Source organism: Magallana gigas, chromosome 1 (assembly GCF_963853765.1).
Source record: "Magallana gigas chromosome 1, xbMagGiga1.1, whole genome shotgun sequence".
NCBI classification, from domain to species: Eukaryota; Metazoa; Mollusca; class Bivalvia; order Ostreida; family Ostreidae; genus Magallana; species Magallana gigas.
The window spans coordinates 26111638-26131962 of NC_088853.1; the positions used below are offsets into that span (position 1 = coordinate 26111638).

At 31.3% G+C, this 20325-nt stretch overlaps 1 protein-coding gene and 1 long non-coding RNA gene across 2 annotated transcripts in view; both read right to left on the bottom strand.

Moving 5' to 3' along the window:
• The window catches only part of LOC105327823 (uncharacterized), a 72182-nt gene that overhangs the window by 15085 nt on the left and 36772 nt on the right, over nucleotides 1-20325 (bottom strand). The gene's annotated exons all lie outside the window — the stretch shown is intronic.
• On the bottom strand, nucleotides 1891-7866 carry LOC105331177 (uncharacterized). Its single transcript, XR_010711755.1, has 4 exons — nucleotides 7735-7866; nucleotides 7377-7470; nucleotides 5493-5642; nucleotides 1891-2084 (listed from the first exon to the last, which is right to left on the bottom strand). It is a non-coding gene; the product is annotated as an uncharacterized lncRNA (long non-coding RNA).

The following is a 20325-nucleotide window of genomic DNA, read 5'->3' on the forward strand; positions in this document are numbered from 1 at the left end:
AAACAGAACACACGGTGTGTGTTACAGGTACATCCAAAGTACACAGACATATCATCAGACTTTAGTTTTTTTTCAAATCATCAATATACATATTCAGTTAACATATAACAATAATGATATCTCTTCTAAACATTTTTTTAAAGAAATATTAAAATATATATAAAAAGGAAAGACATGTATTGAAAAATCGACCACAGGTACACTTGTTTATAATCTCTCAAAAGGAAACCTCGTAATGAAAATGGAAAATCCTTTGTGGTACTTATGTCTTTTTTTATTAAGTTATATGTAGTAAAATTATGCTTTAAATCAAGTTTTATTTAAATTAAACTGAAAATCGTCAAACGTAATTTGAATTTCTGGTAAGGAAACTTGTTAATGTGTTGAGGTTTGTTACTAAAGAAAGAAAAATAGAAAAAAAAATAAACTTTTGAAGAATTTATTTGAAAGTTGTCCCGAACCGAAAAACAAAAAATCAAATAGAAAAATTTAAAACCCGACCGACGCGACCCAAAAACTATTCCAAACGTAACACTAGAAATCCATCTTGCCCCTTCCCCCCAATTGTCGAAACCTGTATCCCAGGGGACATGAAATGTTCGTAATCTACATCATTATGATTTAGTTCTGCTCACAGATGTGCGAAAGATCAGAATAAGATTGTTTTTTAATTGTCAAAGTTTAGACATTTTTGCCCAGCTTTTAAAGACGTTGGATCCTGCGATCAAAAGTCTCTAAGTTTTTTTCTAAGGTATTTTTTTAACATCTACACACATATCTAAACCAAAATTCAAAACAAAATTTTGGGGTCTATATGCTCCTTTTGGTGCTACGGGGTATTTAATATGACCTTTCTGCACTGAAAGTGCAAATTGCACATAAATCGCTTTTCCCTCTATAATTTTTTATCGAAATGAACCATGGTATCAAATACAAATTTACATTATTTAGAATTAATAAAATTAAAATTATCATAATGAAAAAGTTTGCAATTTCTTCACCTTATCGATATTTTGACCTTTTTGCACTGAAAAAATACTATTTTTATTCATAAACGATTCAGCGTGCAATTAAATAATTTAAAAGTCTCAAAATTTTTCTCAAATTATGACAGACTTGTAAAATAAACCTTAAATATTCAGAAAATAAAACCAAAAGTATGGGTCTATAATGTAAATTTTGAGATATGGCATGAAATAAGCTAATTTTAGGGGAAAATTGGAGTTGATTTTTTCTTTACTTTTATGAAATATCACTTACACATGCCAATATATGTCGATAGAAATGTTGAAATGTTGCTGAAATATGTTTTTTGAAACAACATGAAGATATCCCAATGTACAAACTATCTGAAAATTTGGTCTGCACGGAAAATAAGAAAGCTAAAATTACAGTACTCTAAAACAACTGAGTTATGAAAAATGTTCATTTTCTTCTTAAAAACCTTCCGCCACAAAATATAGTCCTTTACTATACTCTCTAAATATGGAATTTTTCCTTCACTATTTTATTCAGTATAGTTTATTTGGCATTGTAAAAAAAGAATTTACAAGTAGAAGTCATATATGACACAGAATTTCCAGACTAGAGGTGACCCAAAATGGCTCCCAAAATCAGAGGATCGAACCTCTTTAAGGCCCCTTTGAGGCAAGAGTCATTAAAGTTATATTCTATGTTTCCCTTACCAGAATTGGCAGAAAGATACATCAAACTACAATTGAAAAGAAATGGTCAAAAACTTGTTTCGACGAAATAAAAAATGTTCAATTGTTAACACACGACGACGGAGGAAAACCAAATGCAATAGGTCACAGGAGTGACTAAGGTGAACTAATTATGGGGAACAAAAAGAACAAACACACACTATGAGAAATTCAAAAATTTCGATCTTTTCTCGAGAACTTTTATTCATAACCATCAATAAAAGGAATAAACACATGCTTCTCTCTTACTATCCCATACGCAATTTCTTCCTTTGAGACATGGAATCTCGTCATCAAAGTACTCAAAACATTTGACACAATCGGGTGTTTTGTCCCTATCTGTAAACGTGAAGCAAAGTGCTCTGAAAGTCATTCTGCAGACTGAAAGTTAAAAGAAAAACATTAAATTGCATTAATTGATATTATTTAAGGAACAAGGAATCATTCTGTGAGCATTATGATATCATAATTTTGGTCAAATGCAATAACGCCCGAAGTGCTTTATGATAAATTTGATCACGCTACGACCAAATTATCACCTCATAATAATAAAAAAATGATTCCTTATTACTTATATATTAGGCTATTTCCAATTTGTACAATTTAAAACCACTATTTTTTTTTCATTTAGCACATGCTATGTATTACTACGCGGCGCAGCAAATACCGTTTTTAATTTACCATTATGCTATAAGACACGCCTATTGTGTGTCGCTCATCTTTTATGAAATTATTGGGCCATAGGTTTAAAAACTGATTCGTAATGTTATCACAGAAAAAGACGGTTGAAAATGTTAATACTGACAATTAGTCACGAGAGAGAAATTTTCTCAAGGTTTGTAAATGCCTCGACGTCGCGAAAATGTCCTGCAAACCAGTTATCACTGTATGAAACAAAGAAGACAAAGGGCCACATAGCTCACCTAAGCAACAATAACCATCTTGTTTCGAACAACGGATAGTTCTTCCCTCGAAATGATACTATACAATCCTAAAGAGTTTTTTATCCAAAAAAGTATTAGTTACAAAAGTGTCATTAGACACTAAATTACAATTGCAAAGACCATGAAAAAAAAGAAAACTTTATTTTCAGTTTGAAATTGAGAATCCTATCTATATAAAAATCAAATAGTATTTCGTCCTCTGACATTATTTAAGATATTAACAGCAAATGAAAAATGTCACCCGGACATGAATTTGATTGGTCACGTGAAGAAATCCTGTGAATCCCGAAGGGCTTTTCAATAAATTTGAGAACGTACAAACCAACTTAATATCCCGGTTATAACATTGCTTTTTATTACTTATTTTTACGTTTGAAAAAGACAACTTGTTCAGAACTGTTAAAATAACCTAGGTTTTATGTCAACAATAATCTAAGCGATAAGCACGATCAGAGTGACGACATTGAATGGTTCATACAGAGTTGAACGCTTTCGCTTTTCTATAGGTTATAAGAGATCATATTTGCAAATGTTCATATTTAAAATTAAAACATGACAATAACAAAAAAAAGTGACACCATGGTTACCTACTTTACACACGAACATAGTCAGTTGTTTTTTTTTAATAGAAAACTATTGACACTAAACATTATTGAGATATCGCGCTGACAAAATAAGCAAGCATTCTGGGAGTATTGCATAAGCAATACACGTCCCCTACCGGTTGCTATTATTCTATGAAAGTTTTGAAGCATACAACTATGTCAGAACTATTATAAAGGAGGTATCATGCTTTAATAATAAGAGATAAAAGAACAGAGGAAATTGAATTATACAGCTGATATCGAAATGAAATACGAAGTTGGTAAAATAATACTCTATATTTTATCTCCTGTAAATTCGCCAAGTTTATTCAGTATTCGCTGATAGAACTTTGTGAAAACAATACACTGTTATGCACAATATCACTTCTTACCGTCTTCTGTACCCGAAATAAAACCAAACAGTTAAACAGCCCAACCCGATAACGAACCCGATTGTAATACTACAAAAAACCTGCCCATTAAATATACAGCACAAAACTTGACATTATTATATAGAACTTATTTGTTTGTTAGAAATGATAAAAATATAATGTTTCAAGTAACGCCCGATACTATCACTGACCACATACCACACACCCTGGCCCCGTTTATTCAATACACACTGAACTCGATAACAAACCCAAACATTAAAACAATGAAATACAAAAAAGTATTTTCTCGAAAAGATGTCAACCAGACGCTACAAAAGTGATAACTTGACCTGTTTTTTGACATTTTGAAGCTGTTCGGCAAGTTACATTTATTCCTTAATCGCATAAAGAAAAAAAAATGTAGGAAACTAAAGTGGGACAGACAAACAGACTTACGGGCGCAAAGGAAAACTATAGTCCCCAGTCGGGGGCTAAAGAGAAAAATATTAATAAGATATCTCATATACCTCAATGAACAGAAATGTGTATTTACTATCTAAATGATGTGTTGGTTTTTGTAAAACTATCTGGAAAATTCTATTAAAAATTAAAAAGTATAACATAACATTTTGTCTGCCTCCAGTGACGATCGGAAGTGACGGACAAATTATTGATGCCTTTTATGCAAGTTTACATGAAGGGGTCTATTATGTAGCAAAGTTCGGTTGCTCAATTGCTTAAAGGTTTTGAGATCGGGTGGACAAAATCAGAAAAATAAATATTATTGAGGTATATCTGATATCTCAAAGGAAAGGAATACCGGCCAATCGTATATATGTAAGGATCGATTATATGCCTTAAAGAAGATGAGAAATTTCGCCAAAAACGCAGAAACATTTAAAAGCCAATTTCTTGTTTGTTTCCGGTGTATTTAACAAATTATATATCTTCTATCTTTGAAAATTTCAAGTTTTTATCTTGAACTGTTTTAGTGATATAAGACGGACAAAATCACATTTAAGAAATCAGATATCGGTGGATCTTGGCGACCGGAAGTTAATTCAATAATGCAAGGCTGAGTACTTTTTATCATCTCTGAAATTACAAAACCATCCATACGTTTTTAAGGTAATGTACCTTAAAGAAAAACAAAGTGGGGTAAAAGAAGAATAAGATAAAAATAAAGCTTATGAACACAATATGGTACGTCTCTCGTTGGAAACGGAAGTACATGTGTATTCAAAGTAGCTTTACATTTTTAACACAATATAAGGGAGATATACTTTACAAATTATTTAGTTTTAGTTTCGGTTTTTAGTGTAAATAATAAATGTTTTATAAATTTGCTTAGCAAGAGTTTTGGGATTTTTTTTTACCAAAATGTGTGACCCCGTACACTTATCTAATCATCATGACAATTCTAAGAGGCAAATTTATTTATATTTATAAGTATACTTCATATAAAAAGCCCACGCTTGCCATAGACGTAATGCATGCACCAATGAAATAAAAAAAATCATGTATAAAATGTAGTGATGATCTTCAGTAGTGCTTTATTTTCATTGTGAACATACGCTTACATAATGTCTTTGAAATATAAACTGAACAAAGTTGAAGTCTGATAGAGCATAAACAGAATAAACCAATTATTTGATTTAAATGTTTTGTGTTAATATTGTGATTTAGTATCATTCTATTGGTTTGACAAAGTGTTACTTGATCATAGTATGTTGTAAAATACATTCCCAAATTTTACTACATCATCTGAGATATGCATCATAGAAAATGAAATGTTGAAATATTTGTAAATTCTATTTGAAACGCAAATAATCATAATAATAAAAAGTTACAAATATTATTTTCTTGTTTTAATGGTATACACATTATTACCTTCGTTATTTCCGTTGTTTTTGTTCTCTCCGTTATCATCGCTGTCATCGCTATCATCAGAACTACTTGTATTTCCGTTGTCGTCGTTATCTACATCGCCATCGCCATTATTTTCATTGCCATTTCCTTTTTCTCCATATCTGATATATGCTATGTAAATGAAATATAAACATAAGCACATATTATCCTCCAATACTGAGTAACACTTTTTAGTTAAATTACCTTGCCTTTGAGAATGTTAGCTGTTCTTGCTCATTATAATATACTGGTAGATATTAATAATAATGTTTCCCGTTATGTACCAATAAGATAGTAATAGTCAAAAGGAGTTCAATTCTGTGTGAACTTTTTTATGACAGGACAATGATTACCGCATGCGCTTATTTCTTGGCGTTTATAATTGTGAAACATAAAACAAAACTTAAGTTGAAATAAACTGGATAGGTCACTATTAGTACCACTTATGCATATTTAAGTTAAGAAAATCATAAAGCAAGGTTTGGTTGCTAAATCAATTTCTGTTTATGATATATTGTGCATTTTTGCAATAAAGTATTAAACTATTGAAAAAAATATAGCAAAGTTAAGTGGCTGAAATTTTTACCTTTTTGAAATCTTGCGCGGACGAAATCAGAAAAGATTAACGAGTAAATAATATTCAAACGCTGTTCTTTTTTTAATTCTGGAAATGTTTCCGAAAGAACTTTTTAAATAAAAAATACAATTCCATTGATTTCGATGACGACCGGAAATGACAGACAAATAATTAATACCCAATCTGCACATCTACCTTAAAACGGCATTCAGCAACATTGTGAGGACACAGCATCATTGTCAAAAAAATAATAGAAAAAATGAGACCAACAATTCATTGTAGCCCAAAGTTTGTCAAAAAAGCAGTAAAATTCTATAACCATAGTTTTTCTTTATTTTTAGAAATATAAGAAGATTCTGAAATAATCATAATCCAGTTAATATTAGAGACGAAATCTGTACAAGCTTTTGCGCAGCAGAAAAAAAAATACTGTTTCTCAAACACTGCCACTAATACAGGTTCCTCTAAAGCTATCTAATCTTTCTTGCGTGAAAAGAATTAGCGGGAAAACGAACAATTATCAAAGTACCGAAGAACTGACGGGAGTTGATTTTATCGATGTTTATTCTAAAATCAATGAAATGTTATTTTGCAGTACGGGTAGTTTCTAATCTGTATTTGAATTATGCGCATTTTTATAATATGAATTTTTGGACTTTTTCGACACAAGAATGTTGATAAAACCACATATGAATCATATTAAGTAATATTTAAAGATAAAAATAATTCAATCAAACTATGTATCAGTGATAGAAATATTTCTTGAAAATATATGGATCCAAGCAATATTGAACTCTAGTCTCGTTCAACCAAATGCTCGGCTATCGCTGTTAATCTCCGACAAGTAAGAGAGACTCTCTGCTTGTCGAAGATATACGGAGACAGCCGAGCGTCGAGTTAAACGAGACTATATTGAACTCTGGCGTAAGAATACATACGACTACAAAAAATATCTAAATTGCTCGTACCATTTCAAATCTGACTATTTTCAAACTATTTATAAATAAGTTTCATTGAAAAACAATGCTTTAGCATACATTTTATCGAATTTACAAGTTATTTTCAAGAACTAAGTCATGTCAGCGGCGATGATTTGTGCTTTGGTCCAAACACTGTTTCACTTTCGGTTTGTCAGAGTAACTGCATAGGAGAGTTGATTAAAATCAACTCCCAATAAAAATAGTTAAATACGTGGATACTGAAAAGTTTTGTTAAATAAATCTCGTCTCGTCAAAAAAAACCGATAAAATTAATATTGTAGTTATTGAGTCAATGTATATTACACTTACCGTGTGGATTTGCCAACGTCTTTTCTAAGACAACACAGGCCAGCAGAACTAAAATTACACTATTCATCATGAAACAGGATCCACTTCAGGAATACTAGAAAAGCGTAAAAACAAAGAATACAGTGGAAAAATGCATAACATACTGAAGAATATGATTTGTATTTGTTCTATGTTCTCTGAAGATAAAAAAATTAAACAAAAATAACAATATATATAAGTCATCGTAATAAAACCACCCTGAAAAAAATATTTAAAAAAAAACGAATTTGAAAACCAACTAGTGGTAAACTAACGCATAAAAAAATTCAAACTATATAATCAAACGTTTTATCATATTTTCCTTCAAAGAATAACTTACCAACAGAAATGAACCAATTCTCTTCGTCTCCCGAAATGATCACAGCTCTGAGAAAAAAAAAATGGTTCAAATTTATAGACGAGCAGTGAAATCTCCTCCTTTTAAATATTATTTATAATAAAGAAGTTGTTGACAGTTTTAATGTTAAGTGGTGGTAAAATAGATGCACTGTCATAATATATGATTAATGAGAGATTTGAAATTACTGCCTTCTGCATAATTAGATACATTACGACACTTTAATTAAGACCATTTCTAATTCCGTCGAAGGTCGCTTCAGGGCCCAGTTTTAAAGTAAACTCTTATTTACGGAACTAAATTACATGAACATCGACAATTTAACTAAGTGCATTCAGGTTTTATTTCATAATTTAAGATATTTGTGTAGCTGGACGATAACATCATATTCCACCAATTAAACATTGTCTTTTTACAGTGAAGTACGGTGCCCAATCTGATAAGTAATGGTAACAAATATCGTGATTCAATTATTAAGTCTTTTAGTTATAATTAATTTTATTAATTTTTTTTTTGTTATTCTTTAAAATACGGAAATATTTTTTCTAAAATGACGATTTAAATTAGTGTATAATTATTATGTTATTTTTAAAATTGCAAATAATTGTACTTGTAGTTCAAAACGTGCCTGAACGTTTCTTTCAGAATCTGATTTCATAGTAAATAAAGTATTGCAAAATGAGTATCAGCAATGAAAAATATTCTTGCAAAATGACTTTAATACAAACAAAACATGTAGCATTTATTTGATCGATTTCAAGCATCATGTTTGGGGTAAAGATAATTGCTTACAATTTAAAATTCCAACCAATCCCTTGATTTTTATATATTTAAGAAAACCGTGTTGTAAATTAAAGGAAATGTCTTTCTTAAGTAGATTACGCAATTGTACATTACACAAGCATTCATTTATGTAAGACAAGGCAGAAATAAAAGAAATTGTGTATTCGTCATCATTTTTAAAGCCTGTTAAACAGGGTTACCACAAAACTGGGTTACACAACGTCCATGCCTTAAAAGAGTAAAAAATTTTATTACATATTTTATCACAAACTATCTCTTATTGTTTGCTTTTTTTAAAAATAAAACTTTTTATCGCAATTTGTGACTGGTTGTTAATCTGACACGATTACAGAGGAAAAAAAATATTAAGTTTTGATGCGATGCACTTCTAAAACCTTAAACCTGTGTCAATAGTCTACTCACAATTAAGCAATAAGGACAATATTTAGTAAAATATCCATTGATGATAAACTGCTTCATAAGGGTTCATATTAATCTCAACCAAACTATTCTTCAATGTTTAGGTACATTAGGTTAGGGGAATTTCTAACATGGTGATTACTAATGTATACATGATTCTTTCTATATCATGTTGGTTTGCTTGGGTTTCTTATAGGCTGTTAAAAATGCTAAATGTTAACGTTACACACTATGAAACAGAACATACCTTAAATAAGTTGTAATCATATGTTGAATTAAAAATGTGACCACAGGATTGCTTTGCCTTTTTCCACCTTAATATAACGGTTACAAATTTCTAATAGAACTAGTTACATGTGATTGATACGCGAAGTAGAGAGTGCACACATTGTGAGTCCATAAACATCGATATGAGAGAGAGAGAGAGAGAGAGAGAGAGAGAGAGAGAGAGATATTTGATTGCGCCCATGAGAAAAGGGCCCTTATGGCAAATTTTTCACAATTTTACTTTTTTCTGGATTTATGTAGGCACAGTGTAGAAGAATTAAAATACGAAGTTTCGTGATGATTCAACAACTCTTTATACCTTTATTTGGCATTTAAAGTCATTGATGTTTGCGTATGACGTTGTTCACCATACGACGTTACGTTATGGTATCACCAACGTTATTATTATGTTAGGCATACAGCCCTATACTAATTCGTTTCCCGAAATACAACCATTGCTTTTGAAAATTACACTATTAGATGGTTTTATTTTTTATTAATTGATAAATAAATTGATATCGATAAAAAATTTATGAAATCTATGTACATTATAAACATAATGTTTACTGACAGAAAAACTGCGAAGTTTTAATGATCATTGGACACTTTGTAAATGATTTTTAAAGAACTCCTTATATAAAGCGCTATAGTTCGAAGTATTCATCTAAAATTATTCATTTTTAATAATTAAGTACTATGTACATGACATTTGATGTGATATACACCAATGTTACGTACTGTAATTATTTGGTGATTACGATTGTAGATTTAAATTTGATATGCCATGAAAATTATATTAAAAATTCAAGTATACTAACTGTAACCATTTACAGGCATGTTTTGATATAATTAAAGACGATTATATGTCATGTACACTGTGAATCCTATTACCGGTATAGCATATACATTTTAAAAAATGAATTCAGATAATAAGATAACAATAAAATAACAATACAATGTTCTATAAATCCTTCATTTGGTTAAGTCACTTTACAACAGTCTATCGATTGTCTACTCCTCTGGTGGCGTTGGACACAATTCATCCTGGTGTGCAGGTCTAACGTATGGACGGACATTCCTGTACAGATATTGCTGCCGCTCAAGTGTAAGGCCAGGGGGGGGGGGGGGTAATCTCTTCTGGGAGTTCCGTGGCATCAAAGGGAGTTGCTCCTCTCTTCCTAATTGACATCAGTTTTTCCACCCCGTCAATACGTTCCTTCAAATATACTGTCCAAGAATCATCAGCCGTCACCCTGAAGTGATGAAACCGCCTGATTCCTTTGACTGCACGGAATTGACTGGACAAAAAACTTTTCCACTTTCTCCACTTCCAAGCAGCACTTTGAAAGGAGACAGCTTCATTTGTAGCTGCTGATTTGTTGATTAAGGTGTGAAACTGGCCAACAGAATCAACATCTGACCTTCGGAAAAGTTACCGAATGTGGGCGAACCCACTTTCTACAAGACATCTAAATTGAGAAAATTAAAAATCCAATAACAATGACTCAATGACAATTTTATACTTCAAAGACATAAGATACGACTGGGTTTACCATGTGTGTCCGGGGATTTGCATGGAATAATCAATTTCTTCATGCCGATCCGTCATCACTCGCCAACATAAATATCCTAGCATGTACTGGTTCTTGTTTTGGCCTGTTTTGATTAAAAAAAACTCGCAGCATTGTTAAAGAAGGAATTGCATGTTCAGCATGTATTTTGCATGGCTTGTCATTTGCAATGTAATGATAACCTACCAGAACAATTGTCAGCATGCAGAAAACATTTTCGCTCCCCAAATCCATTCTCCGTTAGGGCATGGTCCAGCATGCTAATGACAGCATTTGGTCCATTTGTAAATGTTCCGTCTTGTCCTTAAAAATAAACCTTCATCGTTCAAACAAAGCAAGAGTTTAATAAATTTTAACATTATTTATCTGATGAAAATAATCTACATTTAGAGACATACCTATAGTTTGATCTTCATCAATAACATAACTCATTTGTCTGGACAACCCATCGATCCTGACACCAAACACTTGTACTCTTCTTAGTTGAACAAAATAAGTGGGCCCAATTTGACGGGAGTGATGTGGCAACGGAACATGTTGTGCAAAGTCAAAGGTATAGTGAACATTGGTGAGTTCACCTCTTCCCAGTTCGACATTTCTTTCACTGAATTTTCAACGGAAGTTCTGTAGTGACTTTGTTCTCTCTTTGCGACTTCTAAATGTTAGTGAAACAATTCAGTCACGGCCAGTTTCTCCTCTTCAGTTACAGCATCGATGACCTGCTTTCTTAGACATTCACATCGTTGGCAAACATCATCCCGAGGTTTGCTTATCCTTATATAGGACACACATTTCGGCCAAGCTTCTTCAAAAGATGAAATATTCAGCGCACGAACATCTGTACCTTGACAAGAAGCGATGTACCGCTCATGAATACCTTTTCTTCGTGTCTGACGATGGAAGGAATGTAGGAGGGATTCCGTCGCTTCCTTTTGGGGCTTCAGGTTGTGGCATGCCTACTTCTGCAGCATAATTGACAATAAAAGTTATTGTATTATGAATGTCCTCATATTTCAGTGCATGATGAGGCTTTTTCCCTGTATTCCGATGTTCGCGGGGAACAGCTCCAATATCATTCAAATGCCTGTTAATATTCTTTAGGACTTTTTCAGTACAGTCAATGATAATTAGAAAAGCTTGTCTGCAAATATTTTGTCCTTGAAATGAATAATCGTATCTTAACCCCTTACGTTCATTGCGTTTTGATGTTATTTTCTTGCTTCCTATCTGTTTAACTGACCCCATGATAAACATTTCTTTCTCATCTTTTGCCATTTCTCGGAGTCTGTATATATGATCCCTGATTTCTGTTGCATTGAAGTTTTCAAAACAAATGTTTGAACAGTTGCATTTGAAACTATTCGAATCTTCCTCTGTATCAGGATTTTCTTCTCCTGTGTTTTCCTCGTCTGGTATAGCATCCTGGTCATTTTCTGGGAGCTGCGATACTCTCTGGTTGACAACTTGGTTGATGTCTATTTCATCTTCACCATTATCATCAGAACTACTAGTGTCTGTACTTTTGTTGCTCTGCGACAGTCCGCTGCATGTATTTGTATCAAGTCCAAAATGCTCACGAAAGAGATTATCAAGTTCCTGGAACAATTAATAAGAATAAAATTGGATACACTTAAGTAAATTTACATATTACAACTGAAAATAGAACGTAATGATTCAATTTCAAAATATGTATATAAGTATGTGTAATTACAATAAATTCAAATTCACCTTGTAAAATGAAATACATGTATTATCCAACAGATAAATATTTTAGCGCTCATGGTGCAAATGTGACGTAATGTTCAATTAGATAAGCAATACACCAATTATTTGTCATTTCCTTTTTTTTTCCATATGTTTTAAAGCAACACAATATGATACCGGGTTGAAATTTTAAAGGTTGAAAGTATCTACATGTAATATAAAACACAATAAACAGGTTATTATTTGGGAGATGCAAAGTACTAAATAATTGAAATAAATTTATTTATGAAATTATTTTTGCTATTTACAGTTATATATCTTGTACAAACTATATGCAACTACATATCCATGTCAACCAGGAGATTTTTCCCAGTTCAATAACTCCGTACAAAAATGTAATAAGTGCTTCAAAATGTTTTATTGTAAATTAAAGTACCAAAAATGATGATGCTAAAATCATATTTTATTTTTTATACCAAGAATTTAATAATTCAATAGATTTTTAAATTCAATAGATTTTTAAATTCAAATTAATTTATCGATTAAAATTAAAAAAGAAATGGAATATTTTATATTTGGAATATAAAGAAATTATGTCATATTGATTGAAAAAAAAAATACCCAAACAACTTTAATCCAGTCAATACATGTAGCTTAAGAGCATAATTTGAAATAATCAATAACCAATCGTTATATCTCGTAAACATAACATTGTAAAATATTGAAGATATAAATTGATTTCTTATTATTCTTGATATTCATTTCCCCCGAGCCTCCTAGTAATTTCTGCATATGTGGTTGGGTTATCTCTCTTGTTTTTTGACTTTACACATAGAAATTCAGTGAAAGTGTCAGTAATGATTTGTTTTATTGTAAGATCAATCCTCAGGTCGAAAATAACTTGCTCAATATTGTAAGCTATAACTCTAAATCAAATAATGGCTTAAACACAGCTTGTTTATGGCTGTTAGCCGGTGTCGTCAATGACGCTGTGCAGCTGTGTGTAAACAGACGCAGACGGGCGCGGATCAACAAGTTAAAATTGATACATGTAGTCGAGAATAATGATAATAATAATTATTTTTCACGAAGAAGCAATTCTGTACGGGAATATTTCATACTAGAACACTCAATACCTCAAATTCTTCCATGGAAAGCAATTTGTTTAACCGATCTTCGATCTTTTGAGTCTTTTGATGATGAACAAGAGTTGTCTTTCGTTCGTATCATCTTAATAGAAGAAACCGCCGCGGAATCTAAATATTCGATTGATATGAATGTTAATGAGAAAAGATGTAATAAGTATAAATATATGAATATTCGTTTTAACTGTTTAGAGATTGCAAAGGGAAACTAAATGTACGGGTATTTGACTAACAATTGAAACACGTGTTCATTAACAATAACAAACGCGCTGTTTTGCACCGTCAGACGATTTATTTTTCTTTACGTAACGTCATATCTTTATGGCGTGTTTTCTCTGTTTTAAACAAAAAGCCATAAGGCCCTTTTCTCATGGGCGCAATTAAATTTTAATTTTACAGGTTTCTACTTTGTAAACGTTTATCGGGTTTTATCATTTAAGTTTGTCATTTCGTTGACCTCTTTGATACAGTCTTGTTCCTTGTGGTCCAATGTTACTTGTACATTAAATTTAATAAAAAAAAAAAAATGGAGTAATTATATACTTCTGTTATCATTAAAATTGATATAATCTGACATTTAGTGTCATTACCTCATTTTCCTGAACATTCTCGGCATCATTTTTTTTCTTCGTCGTCAAAAGGCTGCCAACATAGTAGTAGCATATTTTGACACCTGATGTTGAAAAACTTGATAACAAACGATCTTTTTATTGGACTTTTTATATTTCCAATATTATTTATTATTGTTTTAAAGAAATGAATTCAATATCGGTGGGTTTTATACGATATAAAAAGGCTTGGAGCAGTTAACGCTTTTTTGTAACTGGTGGGGTCAAATATCAACTTTTTTGAAAAATAACATCTGAAATTCATTTTGTGTATATTTTAAGAAATCAGCCAGTTATTCCAAAATGAATTAAGTATTTAACTGACACCAGAAATGAAAAATGGTATTCAAAATATCACTAGAACTTAACTCTTAAGAGTATTTTACCCAGAAAAAAGTTTTGGCCAAAAATAAAACGAAATCAAAGTACTGAGAGTACTCAATGACAGGGTCTTGAAAATTTGAATTTGTAATTGTTCTGGATTTCTTCGAATTAGTTTCCAAAATTTATGAGTTTGAATTAGTTGTTACAATCTATGTTATTTCGGCTTTTTTGCAAGTGTCTGATACTTTGTCTAAATTTTACTCAATCCCGGCCTTCATAATTGTAGAAAATTGACACAATGTAATATATTATGGAAAATAAGACCCCAAGGAAAAATTTTAACAATTACTACTAACCGGGAAAATCAAACAACTATATCAAAGTAGATAATTTTAATCATTAGATTTATTCAATTTCGTGATCCAAGAGAAAATCCACAAGTCGGACGGCATCCGTAATGAAAGTTTTATGAAAACCCCGAAAACTCTAAAACTGCTGAATTAACAAACAAAGTGAACATTTGTATACCGATAAAAAACACAGGCACCTGACGTTAGAAATATTTTTTTTACAATAAGATTCCAAGAACTTTGACAATAAAAAGATTTGTCACGGTCGCCATTTCGATTTTTAAGACCGACTTATCTGACACGATTTTCTTCATTTGCGATTCATGCAAAATTAATAGGTAAAAATAAATCCGTTCGCCACTTACTACTTTTTTGTGTAAACTCGTGCATCACCTACACGAATTACGATACAACCGTTCCTTTCATTAAAAATCATACTCCGAAAATCAGAGACATATATAACAGAGATTGTCAACTCCGCCATTAGCGTGTAAATGTTACGGGGCCAACCTTACTTTGAGAACTACAAGTGCAACAGAAAATTGTATAAGTCATTAAATTTGAACCTGTGGTGAACATGAACTTGTAAACATTTTAAGCATGTTTTATTAATGAAATATTTACAAAAACTCTTTATTTTTTTTTTTATATTACTTTTTAAAAACTTATTGACTTTTCACAAAGTAATGGTAATGCATTACTTTACTCCTGTAATAGTAATGTAATCCATTACTTCAAGAAAATTAAGTAATTGTAGTGGTAATTTAACGCAGTTATGGTAATGTAAAGCATTATTTTACAATGTAATTCACCCTAATCCTGATTCCAACTAAGCCGGAAAACATGAACATTAACATTTAACTAAATGGTTCTTCAATCGATAAGACTGTATATATTATATGATGTATAAGTCTTCCAAAATGTATAATCTATTACAGATTTTGCTTATTATGCATTGTTTAAATTTTAAATTCAGTTTAATCAACTAAAGAGCCAACGAACGAGAAAGCAAATTGTTTTAAATTTCTTTGTACAAAATTCCCTTAGAGACGAACACAGTCATACTGCAAGTAGACTGGAAGCCATTAAAAAAACTATTTAATTTGTAAAATATATGTGTGTAACCCGTCCCGATTTTAACTTCGGCTTGCGCATGAAGTTTGGTAGTATTAAGGTAAAAGATTGTCAAAATAACATTCACAACTTTTCAAAAATGGCACATCGTCTAAAAACGGGGTTTGCAATATTATTGGTTTCATTTTTCTTTTATTTTTTCTAAAATATTTTATAAATAAAAGAAAAATGAAACCAATAATATTGCAAACCCCGTTTTTAGACGGAGTCACGTGACCCCGTCTATTGGTTTACTGTCAGCCGAAGTCTCAAACCGGAAGGCACGCGTAGAACACATGAATTGAGTCTACGCGTAATAAAATAGTGCAAAAAGTTTTAATGCATTTCAGTAAATATGTATTATAAAAACACGCATGAAATCTTTTTTAGTCCTCTGTGTATAAAAAGAAGTCTTTTTAGAAAATAAACAAATAGTTTTATTGATCAAAATATTCTTGCTCGGGTTCAAATGTGGAATAAGTTCCGTAACTGAATGCACAGCGCCGTTGACGATTCAATTTGTGTACGAGCTCATTAATCAATAGAAGAGGTTGATGGTGGAATCGACATTAAAGTTCCCAAACGCAATGTGCCATTTTTGAAAAGTTGTGAATGTTATTTTGACAATCTTTTACCTTAATACTACCAAACTTCATGCGCAAGCCGAAGTTAAAATCGGGACGGGTTACACACAGATATTTTACAAAAAATTACTCCAATTTTTTTGTACAATGAAAATCATTAGAATTGGTGGTGGCTCAGTTTTCGGGGGTATACGTGGGTAGCTGTCGCCCACGAATTAACATCCTCAACGAAAACTCATATTTTTATTTTTGGTCTCAACGGTTTAAATATAACAGAAATGATATATTAATAAATGATCATACAACTTAAAAGAAGCACTCTGTAATCTTATTAAGAAGATATTAATATATTAGGGTGTTTATTTAGTAATATAATGCACTAACATGTAGCATTTTAATTTTTACGTTAAAAAATCAAACAACTTCTTATCATTTTCTATGGTATAATTGCATGAATAATTAATTGAAAGATTAATGGATGAAGTTGAACTACTGTAGTGGCTTTTGCTACCTTATATACACCATTCTATTCTTAGCAAATTTTACTTCTGACATGTACATGCGTTCTTTTGGTCAATTTTTAATATGGTTTTATTAAACATTTAATGTTATATTTCTTGCATAATATTAGTTAATTCATGGCATATATAGTATAATGCGACCAAACCTTTTTACACTACAAATTGACAATATAACATTATATTGAATTATATCTCTGATTCAGAGTGCTTTCAAAGCCTAAAACGGAACTAGTCACTTGTTAATCTGACTTAAATTCGGGTAATTTTTATGTGCTTCCTGCTTCTTAGATTAAACACGATGTACTTGTTAATTGATCTGAGCTTTACAATACTCAAGATAGTGGGAAATACACTTTTGGACCATTTAAGTTAATATATAGAAAAAAAACTATCAAAAGTTGGTTTGGTAGACAAGTTAACTACTTTTTATACATATCTATGAAATAAGACATACGAGAAATATTTCACAATTTGTTGTGAATGGTAATTCTTGGGCGAAGTAAATGGGTACAAAATGGGTAGTAAATGGGTATGTGAAACTCATATCTGAAATATTTAATGATTCCAAATTATAACGAATATAACGGATTTGAGTTAATCTCACAACACTATACAGTTGTTAAAAAAAACCCCAGACAAATTGTCTCCCACAAAAAGGGTTGCTTATCATTGACACAGTACTCCAATATACGTGGCATCTGACAGACTTCATTAATAGAATATTGTTGACCAAATTTTTGGCATTATGTGATGTTTGTATGTTCAATTTACAACATCCTTCATATAAAAAAAAAATAACTATACCCTTTTCCTGAATTCATTTTGCTCAAATTAATTAAATCCCTTGTGTTACCTCTGTAGATGATAAAAAATAAGTCTCATAGTTTATATATAAGACAACCGGAAACTATTTAAAACTCTTGATAAAAGCCATAATTGCTTCCTTCCAGGACATATTCTTTGTTTTATAAATATGATACAATATACTAGCCAAGATATCTATAAATTTATAAACACATATTTCAAACAAGGTTTTCCTTCCGTACGGTTTTTATATATTTTTGGTTGCGTTTCGATGACCTTATTATATTTAGGTCTTTCCACCTTTCAGGTGAAAGACCTTTTGTATTTCTTATGTTTTTTATTAGGTCTTTCCACCTTTCAGGTGAAAGACCTTTTGTATTTCTTATGTTTTTTATTATTATTTTTTCTTCTCTTTTTTCCAGGGACAGCTTTTTTATTTCATGAGATATTGAATTAATATTTTCTTTATGTTATTGGCCATTAAAAGTAATGGTACCAAATGACCCTTTGCTCGATAACTCCCAGAACTTACAAAGTTATTGCCCTTGTGTACGAAAAGCTTGTTATCGCTACTCCTCTGAAACTGTAAGAGATAGAAACTTGGAACTTTTACCAATGTCTTCAGTACACTTAGAGGGTTCTTCAATCTTTTCATACCGAAAGGATCTGATCCCCACTTCTAGTAGTTATTGCCCCTGAAACTATTTACATTTCTATAAAATCACTTCCAACTGTTTTATCACTTATCATAGAGACTTCGGACCACTTGGGATGGAAGCGTCTACCTTGGCCGAACAAAATGACATAAAAGTCAAAGGTCAAAGTCATTTGGAAATCTCTTCATTAATGATTTTTTAGATCTCTTTTGTTTAGTGTGGTAGAGAAAAACTTTTTCATGGATGTAGTAGGACATCTCAAGACATTTCAAAATATAACCCTTTGACCCTTACCATGTAACAATTATATAGCTATTACCCCTATTGTACAAAATGCTTGTTATCGCTACTCCTCATTAACCGTTAGAGATAGAGACTTGGAACTTTTACTAATGTATTCAGTATACTTAGACGCTTCTTCAATCTATGCATACCGACAGAGTCCGAAGTCCCCTCTAGCAGTTATTGCCCCTGAAAGTTTCAAACATTCAATAAAAAACACAAATAACTTTTGAATCAATAATCATAGATACATCGGACCACTAGGTATTGAAGCGTCTACCTTGTCCGATCAAAATGACATAAAGGTCAAAAGTCAAGGTCAAGCAATAAAAAATTGCAAACTTAATCGTTTAACACCTTTTTTAAGAAGTAACGCAGAAAAATACTTTATTCTATTAAAGCAATCTTATTTCAAACATAAAAAACAATGAGGTGGAAAGACCTCTAATTGTTCGAGAACAATTAGTCTACTAGTTTCTTTTTACATTTTTGTCGGATTACCTTTATTTGAAATTAGCTTAATTTGCTGAAAGTTTTCAGCGATAATGAAAGAAACATGCGTTTATATTTTATTGTGCTTTTTAATCCAGCAAAACTTCAAAAGCAGTTTGAAATTGTAACTAAATACTTATCTTTATGAACGACTTATACTCGGAAGGGCGTTTTCATATGCTACTACCATGTCACCTACATCCACTTATCAGACCTTTTCCCGGTCATCTCAAGACATCTTTTTAATACAAAATTTAGTACATTAGTTTTTGTTTGCTTTGTTAAAATGAATTCAGTAAATATTGGTGCATTGAATTAATTTGTATAATTGATTTTAAAGAAATATATATTGTTTAAAACAATAGAGAAAGAACTTGATCGATCATCGACAATCTTAATCACAAGGACAGAATATCGTAAAGAGTTTTACAACTTCTGCTTATGTTTCACCATAGAAATTGATGCATTTTAAAAAAAAAATGTATTACTACTTCAACATGTTTAAGTATCTCAAAAATTATGGTCAACGATAATTGTGTTTATAATACATAGATTGAATAAAAAAGAAAATGTAATGCTTTCTCAGCAAGACTTATTAAAACTCGGAAAAAATCAAAACAAACCCTCCATTAAGTACCGACACATCAGAAGCACATGTTAACCACCATATTAAGACTGAAACTGACCAATATTTTTAAATCACTCACTTAGTCCTCAACTCAAATCCTTATAAGAAAAGAGGAAGAACTCAGACTTAAGGCTATTTATTGACTTGAACTTTTGGTGACTGTGGTGCCAGTTCACATGAATAATTCTATGATAAAACAAGACTATTTGTATGGATGAAATAAAAATCATTTAAGAAAGTTTATCCAATTTTTTGACAAATATGAAATTGAGTGTTTTTGTCTCTTTAACAAACATGCATTTACATTAAACATATCGTTAT